The 19,200-nt window shown below is 51.2% G+C and overlaps 1 long non-coding RNA gene across 1 annotated transcript; it reads left to right on the plus strand.

Moving 5' to 3' along the window:
• Positions 1-2: 2 nt before the first annotated feature.
• LOC122233529 lies at positions 3-9,073 on the plus strand. The gene is made up of 3 exons (XR_006211108.1): positions 3-284; positions 2,794-2,897; positions 8,796-9,073. It is a non-coding gene; the product is annotated as an uncharacterized LOC122233529 (long non-coding RNA).
• Positions 9,074-19,200: the final 10,127 nt, after the last annotated feature.

Here is a 19,200-nt window from a genome sequence, read left to right on the forward strand (position 1 = left end):
CAAAGCTATTCGTTTTTCCCTTAGCGGTCACGGTTTTCGCATCTGCGAAATGGGAATATTCGTATCTACCCGCTTGGGGCTCCGTGAATCAACATAGATGAATCACAAAAACAGTGTTGAGGGAAAAGGTGAAATTAGACAATGGCTGTTTACAAGCTTTGGACAGCAGGACTACGGCGGGCAGAGAATGTTTCCTACCTCTGTTCTGGTCCCCTAGGACAGTGCCTGGCACACGCTGGGCTCAGAAAGTGTTGAAAACTAGTTAGGAATTCGGTATGTGCAAGGTGAGGAAAGGAAAAGGTAAATTCAGAGAGGGGCGGGGGGTAGATATTACTATACCCACGGAAGAAGATAAAAAGGTTTGTTTCCCTTTCTCTAATGCCGTTCCTAATGATCCCTTGACTGAACGCTGAGGGGCTGGCTCTGCGGCCCCCTCCAATACCAAGACTCTGCCCTCTGAAGCTTGAGCTGTCAAAACGGGCTGAGGAGTCCAGAGGAGGGGACACCCAGACCTTCATTCTTATCACTCCCAAGAAGAGTGAAGCAAAAAAAAAAAAAGTTAATTCCTCCCCCCCCCCCCGGAAAATGTAGGACCACCTCCCCACAGCACATTCCATCCCCTTAACTTTCTTTAGTTTCTGTACAGCTTACTATTATATGAAAGTCTGTGAATGTATTTATTCTTCATTGTCTATTTCTCATTAGTCTGGAAATGAGCTGATGAGAAGTTTGTCTTAATCACCACTGCATCCCCACTGCTTAAAACAGTGCCCAGACATGATAGGTGCTCAATAAATATTTGTAAGTGAATGAATGAATCCCTGGAATATTTCTTGATAAAAATCAGGTTATCAGAATATGGCTGCTTCCCATCCTCAGAAACATAAAGAGAGAATGGTATGATAGCTTAGAGTAACAATGTGGAAGTGGGGAAGGGTGTCACAGAGAGAATATCTCATTCTGGGGCCAGGGTAAGAGAGGGTTTTGGAGGGTTGCAAATGATGCATCCTGGCCCCTCTGGCAGTGACAACAGAAGAATTGGTTTTCTACATGTCATCAAATAACATTTGAGTGGAAAGAGATCAGGAAGGTCTGCCTTCCCCATCTCCCTTCTGCAGAGACCACAGATAAAGGCCTTGAGGAGCCAGGGTTTGAGGAACTAGGGGGTATGGTGTTCTATTGCTACAAACACTCACCCCCTAGCATCTTCTGAAGAAGTCCTCAGGGCAGTTGTCGTGAGGGGAGATCCTGGGGTCCCTCCAGGTCTAGACTCCAGGGTTCCTGAGTGCTCCAAAAGCCTTAGCTCCCCTCCCCACCCTCGGCCATTCATCCCCCCCCCCGCCCCCCGGGCACCACACACACACACACACACACACACACACACACACACACCACACACACAGGAGGAAACTCCTGGAAGAATGATTATCTTCGCAGCTGTCTCTTCCGGGGGACAATGTTGAGAACTCTTACCCTGAAACAGCAGTAACATATTTATTTTGCTTGTGGGGCAGAGGGCATCTGCTTCAACCTGACTGTACGCCAACCTCTTTGCCACTGAGATGCCTGGGAAGGGAGCTTGGGCCCCCCCTGCAGGAAACTGAACTGGGAAACTCCTTTTATCCCCTACAGTCTCATTGGTATTTGCATTCCTGTGCCTAGTGCAGTGTTGACTCAAGAGACTTTTCAGTATGAATAAATGAATGCATCTTACATAACAATGCAGAACAATGGCCTCCTCTTTCTCCTACTCCAAAAGCCTTCGGTGCTCCAGATCTGGGTTTAGGGGCTTTATTGGGGATCATTACTGTTGGGAGTACTTCCCTGGAGAAGGAATTCCCTCCACCTCCACTTTTCCTTCTTCCCCTTCCTTGAATCAGGCACCCCAGAATACAGCCCGGATGGGAAAGCTCATTGTGGGCATGGAAGAACTTTACAAACAGTAGAGGTTAGTGTGAGTTAACTCTCCAGCTGAAAGGACCTGGAGTCATCAAGCGTCCATTTTCAGAAGGTTTGGACTTCTGGGAGGGGGGGGGGGAGGTGCCTGCTGTGCCACCTGGGCAGGTCACCTAGAAACTCTGAGTACCGGTGTCCCTGTCAGTGAAAAGGGGACAACAGTAGCTTCTTCACAACCGTCAGGAGAGTGGAAACACGATGTGAGCGGGCTGGCCCAGCTGTTACAATTCCCATTGCCGACGGTAGAGGGCACTTGACCCCATCCTCAGCCAGCCAGAGAAGGAGGCAACACTCTTCTCAGGAGCCCCTCCTTCCCATGGCAGAAAAAGAGGGAAAGGGCTGGATGCTGGGTTCCACCTGACACCTCCAGAGATAGGAAGGGCCTTGGGAGACCTGGAAGAGAGCTGGGGAGACCCTTCCCCTTCCGTGACCCATCTGGATTTCATCCCAAGGCCTTTGTTCAAGGATTTGGGAGTAATACCTGCCCAATGGCCCTTTCCCTGGAAGGAGGCACAGCAGAGAACGGCCCCAGAGGTCCAGCCCAATAATAATAACTTCTACAGCACTGACTGCATTCCATTCTCTGTCTAGGAACTTTAGGTTATGTAATCCCCATAACAATTCTATGAGATAGGCACTATTTTTTATTTTTACGCACCATACATAACCCATTTTAAGTATCCAAGTCCGCGATTGTTATTAAATTTATAGAGTTACACAACCACCACCACAATCCAATTTTAGAACATTTCCTAAGAAATCCCTCATCTCCACTTGCAGTAACTCCCCATTCCCACCCCCAGCCCTGAGTGACTAATCTACTTTCTGTCTCTATAGATCCTTTCCTGGACATTTCATAGAGATGGAATCACACCCTATGCGGTCTTTGCATCCGACTTCTTCACAAAAGTGTAATGTTTTGGAGGTTTATCCGTGCCATAGTACGTATGTTCCTTTGTATCGCTGAGTAGTATCCCATGGTAAGGACATACCACATTTTGTTTACCAATCACATTTGGTTTGTTTCCACTTCTCGGTTATTATGAATAATACTGTTGTGAACATTGGCATACAAGTCTTCGTGTGGACATATGTTTTTGTGTTAAGAGTGGGATTGCCACAATATATGGTAAATTATATTAACTTAAAAAAATTTTTTTTCTTAATGTTTATTTATTTCTGAGACAGAGAGAGATAGAGCATGAGTGGGGGAGGGGCAGAGAGAGAGGGAGACACAGAATCCGAAGCAGGCTCCAGGCTCTGAGCTGTCAGCACAGAGCCCGACGCAGGGCTCAAACCCACAAACCATGAGGTCATGACCTGAGCCGAAGTCGGTCGCTCAACCGACTGAGCCACCCAGGTGCCCCAAATTATATTAACTTTTTAAGAAACTGCCAAACTGTTTTCCAAACTGGCTACACCATTTTATATTGCTGTTAATATTCATGTTGTAAGTAAGGAAAGAAGTTTTTTTTAAGTTTATTTATTTATTTTGAGAGAGAGAGAGAGAGCAAGCAGGAGAGGGGCAGAGAGAGAGGGTGAAAGAGGGTCCCAAGCAAGCTCCATGCTGTCAGCGCAGAGCCTGAAGCAGGGTTCAAACTCACAAACCATGAGGTCATGACCTGAGCCAAAATCAAGAGTCAGACGCTTAACCGACTGAGCCACCCAGGGTCCCAGGGATGGAGATTTTAAGTGACTTTCTCAAGGTTACACTGCTATCAGGTGTGAGAGCCAGGACCCAAACCCAGGCAGCTGGGTCCCAAGACCACACTCCTAACCATAAGTCTACCCCCATGACAATGAATCTAAGAGGGAAACTATTTCTTGACCCACTGCAGTGTAGCCACCACCATTTTTGCCCTTCTTACTTCCAGAATTCCCTAAGTCAGACTCTGTTCCCACCCAGCAGGGCTGCGTCCCCCTAGCCAAAAGCACACTTGGATCTCCCCTCTCTGGAAATCTGTACCCATGATTAATAGCTTAAGTTCTGGACTCAGATGGTCTGTTCATATCCCCGACTCATCATTTTACCAGCTGTGTCATTCGGGACCAAGTTACTTAACCTCTGCTTTAGTGTCTTCATCTGTAAAATAGAAATAGCATCTCCTTTCATGCCATTGAAAAAGTGCTTTATTATGGAAATTTTCAAACCCATGCAAAAGTAAACAGAAAAGTATAACAAACCTCTGTGTACCCCACATCCAGCCTTAACACTTATCAGCCAATAGCCAATCTTGTTTCAGTCTTACCCCCACCCACTTCCTCCCCTACTCCAATTTTTAATAAAACCAACTTTACTGAGGTATGACTCATATACGATAAATGTACATGTTAAATGTACAGTTCAAATAGTTTTCATGAATGAATGTAACCACCACAATTAAGGTATAGAACATATTCCATGTTATCTGAGAGCAAATCCCAGACATCATACAATGTCATTCCCAAATATTTCAATACATATTTCCACAACATAACGATTCATTCAAAACAAACATAACCCCAACACTCTTATCAAACCTAAGAAGAGTTAATGGTCATCCTTTAACATCACATAGCCAGCCAATGTCCAAATTTCTCATTATCTTATAATATCTTTTTCTTTGCACTTTGGTTTACTTGAATTAGGATCCAAAGAAGGATTTCAAGTAGATGATACGTCTCTTAACTCTCTTTTAATTCATAAATTCCTCCTTTAACTCTTTTTTATTTTCTCCTTGCAATTTATTGATACTAGAATCACCATAGTCTGGAGGTGCAGGGCCGGCTCAGTAGGTAAAGCCTGTGCCTCTTGATCTCAGGGTCATGAGTTCAAGCCCCACATCAGACTCACTGCTGTCAGAGCAGAGCCCAATTTGGATCTTCTGTGCCCCTCTTTCTCTGCCCCTCCCCCGCTGGTGCTCTCTCTCAAAAATTAAAAAAAAAATTTTTTTTTTTAAATTATAGTTCCCACGGTCTGGAATTTACTGATTGTATCCCCATTGTGTCATTCAATCAAGCAAGGTTTACTCACCAATATTTACTGTGTACAGGATTGTCAAATGTAGCACAAATTGCGGAACATACTTAGACTAGAAAAATGCTTGCTTCTCTGTAATTCAGACTTAACTGAACATCCTGTGTTTCACCTGGCAACCCTATCTGCGTGCCCGTCTAGCGTTGGAGGCGCAGTGGCGAGCAAGACAGACCACCCCCCCCCCCGCCACCACCCCATAGAGCTTACAGTCTAGGAAACTGGGGGAAGCCAGGGAATATACCAGCAGACAATACTCTTCCTGGGGACACTGTGAGGAGTAAACAAGAAACCCATAAGTTTAATGCCTGGTCCATTGAAGCCCTTGATGAATGGCAATGTTCTCAGCAACAGTCTAGCCTTTCCCCCTTCTGTGTCTTCCCTTTTCCCACCCCTGCTCCACATCTCCCTAGGAATTATTCCAGGCTTGCCCTCCTCCTGCTGTATTTCCTCCGCAGGTCTGTAGTGAGTTCATTCATCTATTCACCCCACAGCCACTGAGCGTTCTCCCCTCCTTGCGGCAAGCCCCAGACCAGGCTCTGGGTACTCAGAGGTGATGGGGATGCAGCTGGCAGACGAGGTGGACATTATGGGCTACTTTGAGAAGGTGCGATGGAGGGGTGACCATGGTCCTTGGAACAGTAAAGTCAGGGCAACCCTACAGAAGGGAAGTCTTTTCAGAGAAGGGGACCTCCCTCTTAGGTTCTAAAGGATGAATGGGAATACCAAAGGCAGCACGAGAGAAGAATTCCAACTGAGGAAACAGTACGAGCAAGGAACAGAGACAGCCGAGCAAGGAACAGAGACAGGCGCTTGCCATCAGCATCTCCCTCCCGTTAAGTAGAGGGGGCGCCCTGGCGTTGGTCCCGCCACATCCGCCCTCCGGGCCATCCCTCATCTCTCTCACACAGCCAACTCCATCAGCCTGTCCCTCCCATTAAAAAGCCAGATCTTCCCTTGACCCCATAGGCTCTAGTCTCCATCCCTCTCTCCTCCCCTTCACAGTCAAATTCCCCGAAGAGCTGTCTACACACTGTCTTCCTTTTCTCACTTCCCACTTACTCCTCAACCCACTTCCATCTGCTGCCACCCCCACCCGCCACCGAAATAGCTCTTGCTGAGGTCCCGGTGGCCTCCTTCTCATCAAAACTGGCAGGCTCTTGTCAGCCCTCTTGTCTTGACCTCTCAACAGCATCCCACATGACTGGCCACTTCCTCTTTCTAGGAACCGTCGAGTCCTTCACCTCCTGGGCACCGCTTTCCTGGGCGTCCACCTGCCTCGCTGGCTGCTCCCCGCTGTGGTGCGAGCGCAGGCTCATTCTCCCCTCCTCAGCCCAAGGGTCGGGGGTCCTCGAGGCTCTGTCCGGAGTTTCTCTCTTCTTTCTCTGGACCTTCTGTGCGCACTGCACAGTTAGCATCCGTCCAGCTGGGAGCGCTTCGCGGACACCTCTCCGCTCAGCTCTGACCGAGACACGCCACTGCCCGCCCAGCCTCTACCTCACGCATTTCGGTAGCCCAGCAAAATCAGCCTGTCCCAGACCAGCACCAACCCGCCTCCTCTGCCCCGTGTGCCACTTCCAGGGAAACCTGTCCCGGAAGGTTTCCATAGCCAGAAACCCAAGTGCCCTCCAAGCTAACACCTCCTGCAAATCATGTGGCCGTGTCTGTTTCTGCCCACCTCCACTCCCCCCGCCCCGGCAGTACCCCCACATCCTGCCATGCCCTCTACATAGCTACCAGTCATCTTTCTAAGCCACAAGTCGGGTTGTGTCTCCCCCTCCACCCCCCCGCCAAAACCTTTTAATGGCTTCCCATTGCTTTCCGGATGCAGAGTGAAATCATTAATTCGGCTCACAGGCAGGGTTACCTAAGACTGACAACTCTACCCACAGGTCCTCCTGGGCAGAGGGGATGGGTTCCCTCCCCTTCCCCCTCCCACCTCCCCTGTGCCATCCTCTCTCCCTTCAGCCACCCAGGTCTCCTCTAGTGCCTAAACAACGAGCTCCCTCCGCTCCCTCCCTTAGCACATACTGTTCCTTCCAACTGCAAACTTTCCCCCCACCTCCCTTCGCCTGTACCTGGCCAACACCTGCTCCTATTCAGAGCTTCGATGAAGCATTCCTTCCTTGGAGAAAACTTCTCCCCCCACTCCTCCGGACGGTGGCCAGGTCAGCTTCCAACTTTATCCCCCCTCGAAACCTGTGCACCTTCCTTCAAGGCATTTTCATCCGTTGTCACCGTTTATTAGTGTGATTAACTGATTATTCACCTCTCTCCTACCACACTCTGTTTCACGTAGACAAGAAGCACATTAGATTTTTTCCTCAGCCCAGTGATTGGCATGTGGTTGGCACTCAAATACGTTCTAAAAATCTTTTTTATTATGCACATCTGACAACCTAGAAAGCAGGAGAGAATAGTTAAATAAACCCCTATGTACCCATTACCTAGATGGGTAGTTATATAAAGAATTATTAACATTTTGCGGGGGCGCCTGGGTGGCTCAGTCGGTTAAGCATCCGACTTCGGCTCAGGTCATGATCTCACAGTTTGTGGGTTCGAGCCCCGTGTTGGGCTCTGTACTGACAACTCAGAGTCTGGAGCCTGCTTTGGATTCTGTGTCTCCTTCTCTCTCTCTGCTTCTCCTCCGCTCAAGCTCTGTCTCTGTCTCTCTCTCTCTCAAAAATAAATATTAAAAATTTTTTTAAAGAATTATTAACATTTTTGCATGTTTATCATTTTTGCTGAAGTATTTTCAAGTGATTTAGGGTTTGCATGACTGTTCATCCCTAAATAGGAAGTTCTCTTAATAATATTATGGTCACACCTTACAAAATTAACCATAATTCCTTTATATCATCTAACATCCAGCCCATATTCAAATTTCCCTAAGCGTCCTCCCAGAATGTTTCTGCATTTGGTTGGTTCCAACCAGGATCTAAATAAGGTCCACACATTGCAATTGGTTATGTCTCTTAAGTCTCATTTAAATCTAGAATAACTTTTTCCCCCATGCCATTGAGTTGTTGAATTGCTGAAGTATTTTAAGTAAATTACAGACATCATGTCCCACCTTCTAGATTTCTCTGATTGCTTCCTTGTGGTGTTGTTTATCCTGTATTTCCTGAAAACTGGAAATTAGATCTACAGGCTTGATTAGATTCAGGTTGACTAGACTAGCAAAAACACCTCGTGGGTAATGCTTCCCTCATATTGCACGACGTCTTGTGTCCTCAATGCCTGAGTTCCAGCCTTAGTAACGGAACACTGACTGGTAGGTGCCATTGGTGAGAGCCAATTTATTTATTGAGAAGTTGCATGTTCTTCCTTTAGGGCCAGCAAATAATCTGTGGGATAATACTTTGGAGTGACTGTTTTGTTTTGGTTTTTTTTTTTATCTACTTTTTTAAAGTAAGCTCTATGCCCAACAGAGGCCTCGAACTCAGGACCCCAAGGTCAAGAGTCAACATGCTCTAACAACTGAGTCGGCCACGCGCCCCATGGATGACCACGTTTTTAATAAACGAATGAAGTAGGTCAGTGTGGCTGAACAGTGATGAGGACTGTGGGCAGGAACTCAAAGGGGTGACTGCCTTGATAAGAAATTTGGATTTTATCCTGTAGGATTGGGAATTAAGGACCACTTTTAAGCAAAGGAAATCATGTGGTCAGACTTGGCAAGGGAAAGGGGTGAGGAAGCACGAAGGGAAGGAGAACTAGCATTTCCTGAATGCTCAGCCTGAACTCAACTGTGTGCTCGGGGTTTGGCATACTTGATCAAAGTGAAACCTTCCGCTCTGTTTGAAACAAAAATCCTATTTTGCAGATGAGGGAAATGGAGGCGTCACCCATCACTCGCCCAAGGTTGCAGCAAGAGATGGTGAAGGTCTGATGGAAGGCAGTGACCACAAGCATGGACAGGTATTTGAGGGAGAATCGGCAGCACTTGGAGGCAGCTGGCTGTGGGGAGGAGGGGAAGCTGAGGCTTCCCGCACATCATGGGTGGGATGTAGGAGGAGACAGAGCAGGTTGGAGGGTAAGATAATGAGCTCAGGCTTCCAGCTGCCCAGATGTCTCCAAGCCACTCTCTTGAGAAATGGTGTTTATTACATGACAATGTCTATAATTTGGCTTCCGGCATGACTCGATAATTAGCTTAAGTTATCCTTCTTTGGCATTTCATTCAAAGCAAGGACACTCTTACATTCATTCTGATGAGACCTGTTTTCTGTTCGAGGTACAGGATGACAGTGAGCCTAGAGCCCTACAGTCTGTCTCCTGGCTCGAGTGGGTCAGAGACTGAAGCCAGTGGATGGGCTGTCTGTCCTCTCAGCTAGCATCTGTCTGCCTCTGGGGCTTAGAAGTGTGGATGCCCCCTCTGATAGGGAGCCGCCTGAGGGTGGGGTCCTGGAACCTGAACATTCTGTGCCCAGCAGAAGTGCAGTCCAGAGATCGGTTCCAAGAGCCACTGGGAGGTACAGCGAGGAGAAAGATGGTTAACAGAAGTCCACTGGGAGGCACCTGCCGAGGTTGCCACAGGGATGCTTAGGGCTGAAAGGGGGCTGCGTTTAGGGAAACTTTGATTTAAGAGGTATTTACAAGGCAGGTTTTATGAGACTTGGGGGCTGATTCACAGGAGGAGGGAGAGAGATAAAGATTCGAGAAGGACCCTCACGTTTCTTTCTCAGGAGAGAGAGGAGGCTATTAACTGAAGTAGGACAAGAGGAGGGGTGGGCCCAGGGATGAGGAGATGTCATTTCAGTTTTGGTCGCAGTTCCCAGGGACCGAATATAAGTGGAAGTGGATGCGGTCTGAGGAGCCCGGGGTTGGGGGTGGGGGGAGGTCTTGGATTAGAGAACAGTCAGGACTAACTCACTCACGGGGACATGGGTCAGGGTAGAAACCATAGGTGTGAACACGCTCTGCCAGGGAAAGTCATGTGCATGGGGAAGAGGACCCCTGTGGGATGGGCAGAGGCAAAGGACCTCCGCAAAGGTGGCTGGGAAACGTGAGAGAGTGAGGCGTGCAGCGCGGTCGTGAGGATTCAGTGCCATGGAGAGGTTAAGCAGGACCGTGACCAAGGAGCTGCTGGCCTTAGCGATTCTGAGATGAACCAGCCAGGGGTCTGGGAAACCGACTCTGGCTTCTTAGGAAAAGTAGAGAAATGGAAAGGATCACCTAGCGTTGGAGCCCTGGGGCCAAGAGGCAAAGAGCACAGCTGTCTCTCAGCAGGAACTGGCATCGGACACGGCACCCCCTGGGCACCGCGGGCACAGCCACCAAGAGGGCCCCCCACCGGCCTCTGTCCTGGCCACTTGGTTCCTCCAGAACACAGCATGAGGGCCTCAGACTGGCGACACTTGGATCCTGGGCCCACAGCTCCGTGTCCAGGGCACGAAGACAGATGCTCAGAATTCCTTCAGTCCTTTTAGTAAATATTTACTGAGCACCAAGTATGTGTCAGGCACAGTTCTAGGCCCTTGAATACAGCAACCAAATCCAAAAAGATCCTCGTCTTCGTGGCACTTACATCGGAGGGGGCCACAAACCGCACACAGAAACACAGGGATAATGAGCCGGTGAAGGACAAAGGAAAAGTATAAGGAAGATGAGGGGTGGGGCAGAAAGGGTACAGGTTGCAGTTTTAAGGTGGCCCACCAGAAGGCAGGGGCATGCCAGCTGTGCACGGGGAAACAACAAGGAAGCTGGTGTGGCCACAGCACAGGAACGAGGGGAAGGGTGGAGACGGGGCCAGAGGGGTTGGGGCAGCAGGCTCTGTGAGACCTTACGGGCCCCTCCCTATAAGGAGTTGGGCTCGTGTGTGCATCGTGAAGGTGAGGCTGGCAGGATCTGCGGACAGAGCAGAGCGTGAGCAAAATCAGAAATTCAGGTTTGGGGCCCGAAGAGCTAGAAAGATTGAGTTGCCGTCAGTGGAGATGGGAGGAGGCTGTGGGGGAAGCAGTTGGTGCAGGGGGAGGTGGGGAGCGAAGGGGAGATGGAGAGTTCTAGGGCAGATCACCCAGTGGGGCATTCCTCTGAAACAGAAAGCGGGGCACTGGCCAGGCGATGACCTCCAGAAAACACTGGCGACAGGTGGTGACTGGTGACTGACCCCTGGCAGAGCAATTTCGGCAGGGGTGAGGAGGGCCGGAGAGTCAACTCGAGTGGTGTAAATCAGGTCTCCTGATTTACAAAGCAGAGCAGGGGTGGGAGACAGAGAGACCAGGAGACAAGTGCCGGGGAGTGGCCTTTTGGACGGAGGTGGCCTGAGCCCATTTGGAGGGTGAGAGGAAAGAGGTAGATGCGAGAGGGGTTGCAGATCAGGATAAAGAGACCCCACAATAGGGAGGAGGGATGGGTCCCAGCAGAGGCTTAGCCTAGACAAGCAGAGGTTCGAGCTCAAGGCGCTTGGGTCGGGGAACAAAGACAAAGGTCCCAGGGACATTTCGACAGAAGTGGCCAGGCCAACGGTGGAGAGTGGGAAGTCAGGCACGACTCCGGGATTTTCAAGCCCAACTCCGCCATCCATCCTGAAGGCCTTCCGCGTCCCCTTCTGAGTCCAGACTTCCTCATCTTCACACCAGCCAGCCGCGGGGCCTCACCCTGCACCCTGCCATGGCCAAGGTAAACTGCACCCAGAAGGCTCAACGCCCTGAGCACCGACTCCTACCTGAACCCAAAGCCACGCAGCTGCTTTCTCTGCTTCTGCTGCGGGCCACCGTTGGGGAATACTGCCCAGCTGATGTCCCCCAGCCCCAAGGGGCTCCCTCTCCTGCTCTCTGCCTGAGCCCCCCACCCAGCAATGGCTGTGCTTCCTGTTTCAGAAAAAAAAATTACAGTGCAGAGTAAGAGAAATCAAATTCAGAAGAGTACACATTGTAAGATTCCACTTTTATGAAGCTCTAGAACCAGCAAAATGAATCTCTCCTGATCTACAGTGATAGAAATCACATCGGTGTTTGCCTGCGTCTGGAGGAATGTAATGGGATACGAAGGAACGTTCTGGGGAGATGGAAATGCTCTATATCTTTACTGGGGAGGCGGCTATGTGGCTGTATAGATTTGTCAAAAGTCATCACTTGTACGGTTAAGATGTGTGCGTTTGATTATATGTCAATTATTCCATACAAAGTTGATTAAAAAAAACAGAGAACCATGGATGTTAACTAAACTCCTTGCAGTAATCATTGCACAATATATACATATATCAAATCATGATGTTGTGCACCTGAAACTAATACAAAGTTATGAATTGTATCTCAATAGAACTGGGGGAAAAAAACCCAGAGGACTAAAAAGTGTTGCAAAAAGAGAAAATGCATGCTAACAAGCAGAAAAGTCCTACACTCAGACATTCACCAGTGACATCCTTCACTTCCTTCCTTCTCTCTGGGGGAAGTAGAGCACCTGCTCTGGTCCACCCAAGCCTCCTGCGGAAGACTGACCTGGAAAACGGCCAGCCGGCCCTCCCTGACCTCCCCGCCTCTCCCCTTGCCGTGTCTCCGTCTAGCTCTCAGCCCAGCCCCTCGGGAGGTCGTCTGGACTCACACTGTCTCCCCCTCCTCATGCAATCCACTGACGTCCCCTCCGCCACGTGGACCAGCTGCCCCACTCTGAGACACCTGCCCTGCAAGCCATTCCCTCTCTCCTTCCTCTCTCCTCCCTGGTTTCTATGACACCATTTTCTCTGTGGTCCTCCTCCATTTCTGGACACTTCTCATGCTCTTTCCCTGGCTTCTCTCCCTCTGCCCCTTCTTAAATGCGTCCGGCCTTGGCCTTCTGCTCTCTGCACCTGCACAGCCTCCCAGCGTGATCTCACCCACACCAGGGCTTCAGTTACCATCTATTGCTGACAATGCTCAAAGATATCTCTGATATTTTTTCAGAGTATCAAGGATATGGCAGAGGAGGTGGGAAGAATATCACGTGTGCTTCAAAAGCATTTTACAACTTTTAAAGTGACACGCACATCCAACCCTCTTCAGGGACAGTCCGCTCGACCTCAAAATCGGCAAGCCCCAATGCGAATTCATCAACTCTCCCAATCCTGTTCCCCCTCCTCCCCCTCCTCCTCACTTCTTCAGGAGCCCTGCTGTTTAAGACAGAAAACTAGGGGCGCCTAGGTGGCTCAGTCGGTTAAGCATCCAACTCTCGGTTTCAGCCCAGGTCATGATCTCATGGCTCGTGAGTTCGAGCCCTACATTGGGCTCTGTGCTAATAGTGCAGAGCCTGCTTAGGATTCTCTCTCTCCCTCTCTCTCTCTCTCTCTGCTCCTCCCCTGCTCTCTCTCTTTCCCTCTCTCTCAAAATAAATAAATAAACTTAAAAAAAAAAAGAAGAAACCTGGGAGTCACCTTCACACTCCATGACTACCTACTGTCCATTACTCCCTTCTCTCTACTTCACCCTCTACACCTCCTGTCTCTCCATCCCTACACACCAGTACCACACTCCAGTACAGGCCTGACTCCTTACTCCCAGCAATGGTCATTCATCCATTGACTCATCGGCTGCTTCATTCATTCATTCGGCAAGTATTAACTGAACACCCATTACGTGCCAGATGCTGACCCAGATGTTTAGGATACATCAGTGAAGGGGCGCCTGGGTAGCTCAGTCGGCTAAGCGTCCGACTTCGGCTCAGGTCATGATCTCACGGTTCGTGGGTTCGAGCCCCAAGTCGGCCTCTGTGCTGACAGCTCAGAGCCTGGAGCCTGCTTCCGATTCTGGGTCTCCCTCTCTCTCTGCCCCTCCCTCGCTCACACGCTGTCTCTCTCTCTCTCAAAAATAAACATTAAAAAAAAAATCATTGCTCAATGGAACTTACATCCTGGCACTGCAATAATTTCCGAGGTCATTCCATCATCCGCGTGAACCCTCTGACCTCCAACTCTGCTGCGGCCACAGTGGACTTGTCATCATGTGCATCTGCTCAGCATCTTCCACGGGATCTCATGCTCCTGGGGTCAAGTCTGGTCCACATGTGAGGTGCCCTGATCCCTTCCCTCCCATCTGCTCTCATGTCCGCTTTCCTCCCCTGCCCTCTCCTTTTACTCCTTCGCCGAACCCTCCTCCCCCTGGAACACAGCGGTGCTCTCCCGCTAACACTTACACTTCCCGGTCCTCTGCCTTCAGGGCTTCCCTCACCTGACTACCCGGCAAACTCCTGGTCACCTTCAAGTCACAGCTCTGACCCTGTCCCTTCCAAGGAGCCTTGCTCGACTTCCCCAGGCAGATGCCGGGGAAGGGGCTCTCCCCGTAGGGTGGCCCAGCCCCCATCATAACACATCATACTGTGTGGTGCCATTCGCCTGCCCACCAGCTGGCTCTTCCTCTCCACCCTGAATGTCTGCAGGGCTGCAACCTGCTTCGATCCTCTCTGCATCACCACCGTCTGCCCCCTTATCTGGCATACACATAGTAGGGGTCAGGAAATGGTAGTGGGCTAAATAACCGGCAGTGAATTAGTACTGATGTCACAGACAGGGAGAGGCTTGGGGAGAAGGGGACAGTGAGTTCTGAACTGGCTCCAGAACAGCCCTCTTACGGACAATTTGGATCCCATGGTTAAAAGCAGGGTTCAAATCCTGCTTCTGTACCTACTGGCTGTATGCTCTTTGTGCCCCCAAGCTCGTCCCCTTCCCCGTAAAATGGGGACAAGAAGAGAACCTGTCACATTAGATGTCTGGCACCGTGCCTGGCACACCAGCTCCATCAAAAGTGAGCTGTTGCCGCTGGCACCATAATCCTCCCAGGTGTCCATCCTTGTCTCCTGACCCTCCCATCCCCCTAGCGCGTACTCCACTACCCCCTCCCTTCTCGCCTCCCAATCCACGCTTGACCCACAACCGCCAGCGCCTGGAATTTTCCGGGCTGAGATCACCAGGGACCTCCTCCTTGCAGAACCCTTTCCTCTCTTGACCTCCCAATGGCATGTGACCCTGGCATCACTTCCTCCTTCTTCAAAGTCCCTCTCTGACTTCCATGACGCGAACCCTCCAACTTCTCAGGAGAGCCTTCTGGCCCTCTCCCTCTGGGTCTCTCCAGCCCAGACTCTGCCGATCCAGACACAAACAATCAACTGCCTACCGAGCATCACCGCCCCGTGTGCCACACCCGATGCCAGCATATCTCAAGCGGTTCCTTACCAGCTCCACCCCCGCCCCTCCCCTCACTCCTGGGGTCTACCGGTGAGAGGACAGACAAGCCCCATTCACCAAACCCCCAGGCTACACCTCTGGGAGTCATCCCCTCGGTCTTGCCCGCCCCCCAAGCAGCCCCAGTCCTACTCTTAACATCCCACCTTCTTGACATCTTCATACCCAGCCCTCCACTCATCCCCCTCCACTCTGCTGGAGTCAAACCATCTTCTCTCAGCAGGGCCCTTATAAGTCTCCTACCACCTGCTATTCAAATGTGCTCTCCGGATCAACAACACAGTATCACCTGGGAACTTGTTAAAAATGATGCATCTCAGACCCCCACCTCGGACCTACTGAATCAGAATCTGCATTTTAACAAGACCCCCCAGGGATTCCCATGCATTTTAAAGGTTGAGAATTGCTATCCTAACCAATCTCCCAACCTCTAGCCTCCCCCCAACTCTAACCAACCCCAGACTTGACAACCGATGTGCAAATATGGTTTGCACCTCTTAAAAGCCCTCAGTGAGACTCCCCACTGCCCTCAGGATTAAACCCAAACTCCTCACCAAAACATCCAAGATCTCCTTAATCTAGCGTCCGCCTTAAGGCTATCCCTCTAACCTTCCCTCCTGCTCTCTGGCCACACAAACCACACAAACCTGGTGGCTGCCACAAGGCACACCTTCAGTATACACTTTGCTGGTTCCTACCTCTGTGCCTTTGAACGTGCTGTCCCCGCCCCACCCCACCCCACCCCCCCACTTGCTTGGAATGCTCTGCCTCTTATCTGCCTGTACACACTTGGTCCCAGCTGAGACTTTCTCTGACTCCATGAACACAGTTACTTTCTTTCTGCCCGTGTCAGCACTGTTCTGAGCACTAGCATGGCTCTTATATCCTTGAAGTTATTTCTCTATATGTCTGTCAGTCCCACCATCCTGGGTGCTGTGTCTCTCCTAGGGCCCATCCATGATGATTCAATGAAGTATTTGCTAAAAGGCTGAATAATACAACTTGTTCAACTTCTGTCATGACAGCAACTAGAACAGGAAGAATGGAGAGGAGACTTCAGGAGGAACTGGTGGAAAAGGGGAACACAGCAGGGCAAATACGCTATTGATCTGGCATCTCTCAGTCTGGAAACTTCCCAAGAGCAAAGTCATCAACCACAAAATGTTAACTCCAAGGAGATTTTCAAGATCTGGTCACCCAACCAAATGCCAGAGAGGGCAAGGGCTTTGGCCAAGGTCACAGCCGGCTAGGGGCAGGGCTGGAACTAGATTCCAGGTAGCTCTGGGGAAAATTGGGGCAGATGGCTACTTCACTCCACGAACCTCTTCCTTTCCTATCCATCTTCCATCCCTAGAGGAAGTCCCCCATGCTCTAATGTAATCCGAGGGACTACCTGGGCTACTGGAAGCTCTTAAAGCACCTGCTGGGACCTGGGCAGGCTGGAGTTGCCAAAGCCCCGAGGATTGGAAGAGGGCATCCAATTATCCCCATCTTCCAGATTGGCAAACTTTGGTTCTGAGACTCTGTGCTAATGAGTCTGAGTTCTGAGACTCCCTGCTAGCTAATGCCAGAGGCAGGATTTGACACTAAGTACTGTGCTGTTCCCGTAGAAAGATCTGAAAAGTCAAAAATCCCACCCATGCAGAGTCACTATTTACAATAATCATGACGACTGGCCGCCTAATGCCTGGGGAATCCCCTCGCTCCCACCAGTTCCTCTTTAAATCAATCCTCTTTCCCTCTTGCACAGGAGGTCTGACTTAGGAAAGAACCTGTACACCCGCCCTCGCACCCCAGCCAGGCCTACTGGAGAGACCACCGCAGAGTCATAACCTTTGACTGGGAAATCACCCTTCCCTGTGCCGGGGACTTGACAATGTCACTATTCACATCAACCCTGGGGCTGGTACTACCGTCCACACTCTGAGATGGGGCAACTGAGGGTCGCAGATAACGCAATACTAGCCGATGGTCAAAGCCAGTAAGTGGCTAGGCTGGGTCTTGAACCCACGTCTTTCTGACGCTAGCGCTCCTCTTTCCGTTCGGCCACGTACAGGCTTTCCCACCCAGCAGGAAACCACCTGAAGCCTCTTACTGGGTTACCTAGAGAAAGTAACTTAACCTCTCTGAACGCCCCAAGGTCAGAAGCTTTGCTTTCGGGAGGGAAAAGCGAGACGCAAACGAAACGCAAACCCGCGGGCGCCGGCGCAGTTCTTTCCCGGAGCCCGGGGCTTTCTAACGGGGAGGGCGCGCCCCTAGTCCCCGGGACGCGCGAAACCAAGCGCCCGGCCGGCTAGGCAGAAGCGAAACCTCGACACTCTTCAGCCTCCCCCGCTCGGTTCTGGGAACCAGAGAGACAGGCTTCGTGGAAACGCGCGCGGCGGCAGCCGCCTCGGACCCCGGGACCGCCCCGACCACAGCCCGAAGTCCCGGGCTGGGAGGTGCGGGGGCCGGCGCGGTCGGGCCCGAGCAGCAGCGCTACGCGCGCTTCCGCCCCGCTCGGCTCCGGCGGCGGCCGCGGCGGCCCCACAATCCCCTTCTGGCTCCGGGGACGGGCGGGGCGGGGCGGGGCGGGGCGGGCCGAGCGGGCGGAAATAATTTTCTGTTTGGTCCTCTCTGCCCCAGTCCCTCAGCCGCGGGACGCGCGAGTCGGGCGAGGATGCCGGAGGCGGGAAGCGGGAGCGGGAACACGCTGCTGCCCTGGCAAGCTTAGAGGGGCGGGCGGAGCAGGGATTGAGCGCCTACTGTGTGCCTCAGCGCTTTCCAAAAGGATTTTCGTTAGATCTTCACTACAGCGCTTGCCAGAGGGAGTTAACGTCCCATTTCAAGAGGAACAAGCTGAGCCTGAGAGGTCAAGTCACTCGCGAAAAACTGCACAGCCAGGATCAGCGTGACATCCCAAATCAGTGCTCAGTTACACCGAAGAGAGCACGACGAACTTGAACCACTTGTTGGCTGAGTCTTGTTCTTGCTTGAGGTGTGTGTAAGCACACAGTAGGTTCTCAGGAAAATATTGGAAGACCGGTAATGAGCTTTACAGCTCACCCATGGGAACACCCGCCACTAATCCAGCCCAACCCTCGGGGCACCGGGTTTCCCCAGTGACCTCGGAAGGGAACACTTGCGCTGGGCGGACGTCTCAGTTAAACACAGGCATTCGACCTACACGTGGTGGCGGACCCCCAGCCCTACCGGAGGACAGATCGGGTTCAAGTCCCCGCTCTGCCGCTTTCAGGCTGTGTGACTTTGGGCAAGTCACTTATCCGCCGGAACCAAAACTAATCTATTTATAAAATAAGATATTAACACCCACCCCAAAGGGTTGTGGGGAGGATTAAACGAAACAGTGTTCCTAATACACTTACTAAATGCCCAAGTATCTCGCGTTCACCACACATTCTCCCGGCGCTGCACCCGCACGGGATGAGACCCAAAGACAAACCTCTTCCGCCCCAGTCCCCACGTCGCCCGCCCCTGGATGCAGGGACCGATGGGCCTTCGAGTGACCCTCGTCCGGCGAAACCCGAAACTTCGGCCGCGGTCGGTCCCGAAAGCAAATATTCAAATATTCCGAAAATGGTGCATGGCTAGGGCTGACATTTTTGCGTTTAATTTTCTTCAAGTTTTATTCTTGTCAGTAAAAGTAATTCGTTAGAAACTCCTAAGTGAGACTTCTCGTCTTTTTCTTAACTTTTCGTATGAGCGAAGTTCACAAAGCGGACCAGGATACCGGCTTTTGGCACTCCTCGCAGGGATCCCGGTCCTCGCAGGAATCCGGGTCCTCCGGCCGGCCCCGACAACCCCTAGCTCTCGGCCCCCTCCCCCAGGCACGGAAGCAGCAGAGACGGGCCTCCTCCCCGCCGCGCCCGTTTAGAGCTTCTACGTCCTGGCAGCCCTCCGGGATTCTTGGGTCCTCGCCGGAGTGAGGGAGGTGGAGGGCTGCAGCCCAGGGCTCAGCTTCCCCGACCTCCCCAAACGCTAGTGTCGCTGGGATTAGGGAGTAAATCCCTGACGCCAAAGACCAGGTCAAGGACAAGTTCTCCCCCGTCCTACTCCCCCCCCCCTCCTGGGCGGG

The sequence above is a fragment of the Panthera tigris genome, chromosome E1 (assembly GCF_018350195.1).
Source record: "Panthera tigris isolate Pti1 chromosome E1, P.tigris_Pti1_mat1.1, whole genome shotgun sequence".
NCBI classification, from domain to species: Eukaryota; Metazoa; Chordata; class Mammalia; order Carnivora; family Felidae; genus Panthera; species Panthera tigris.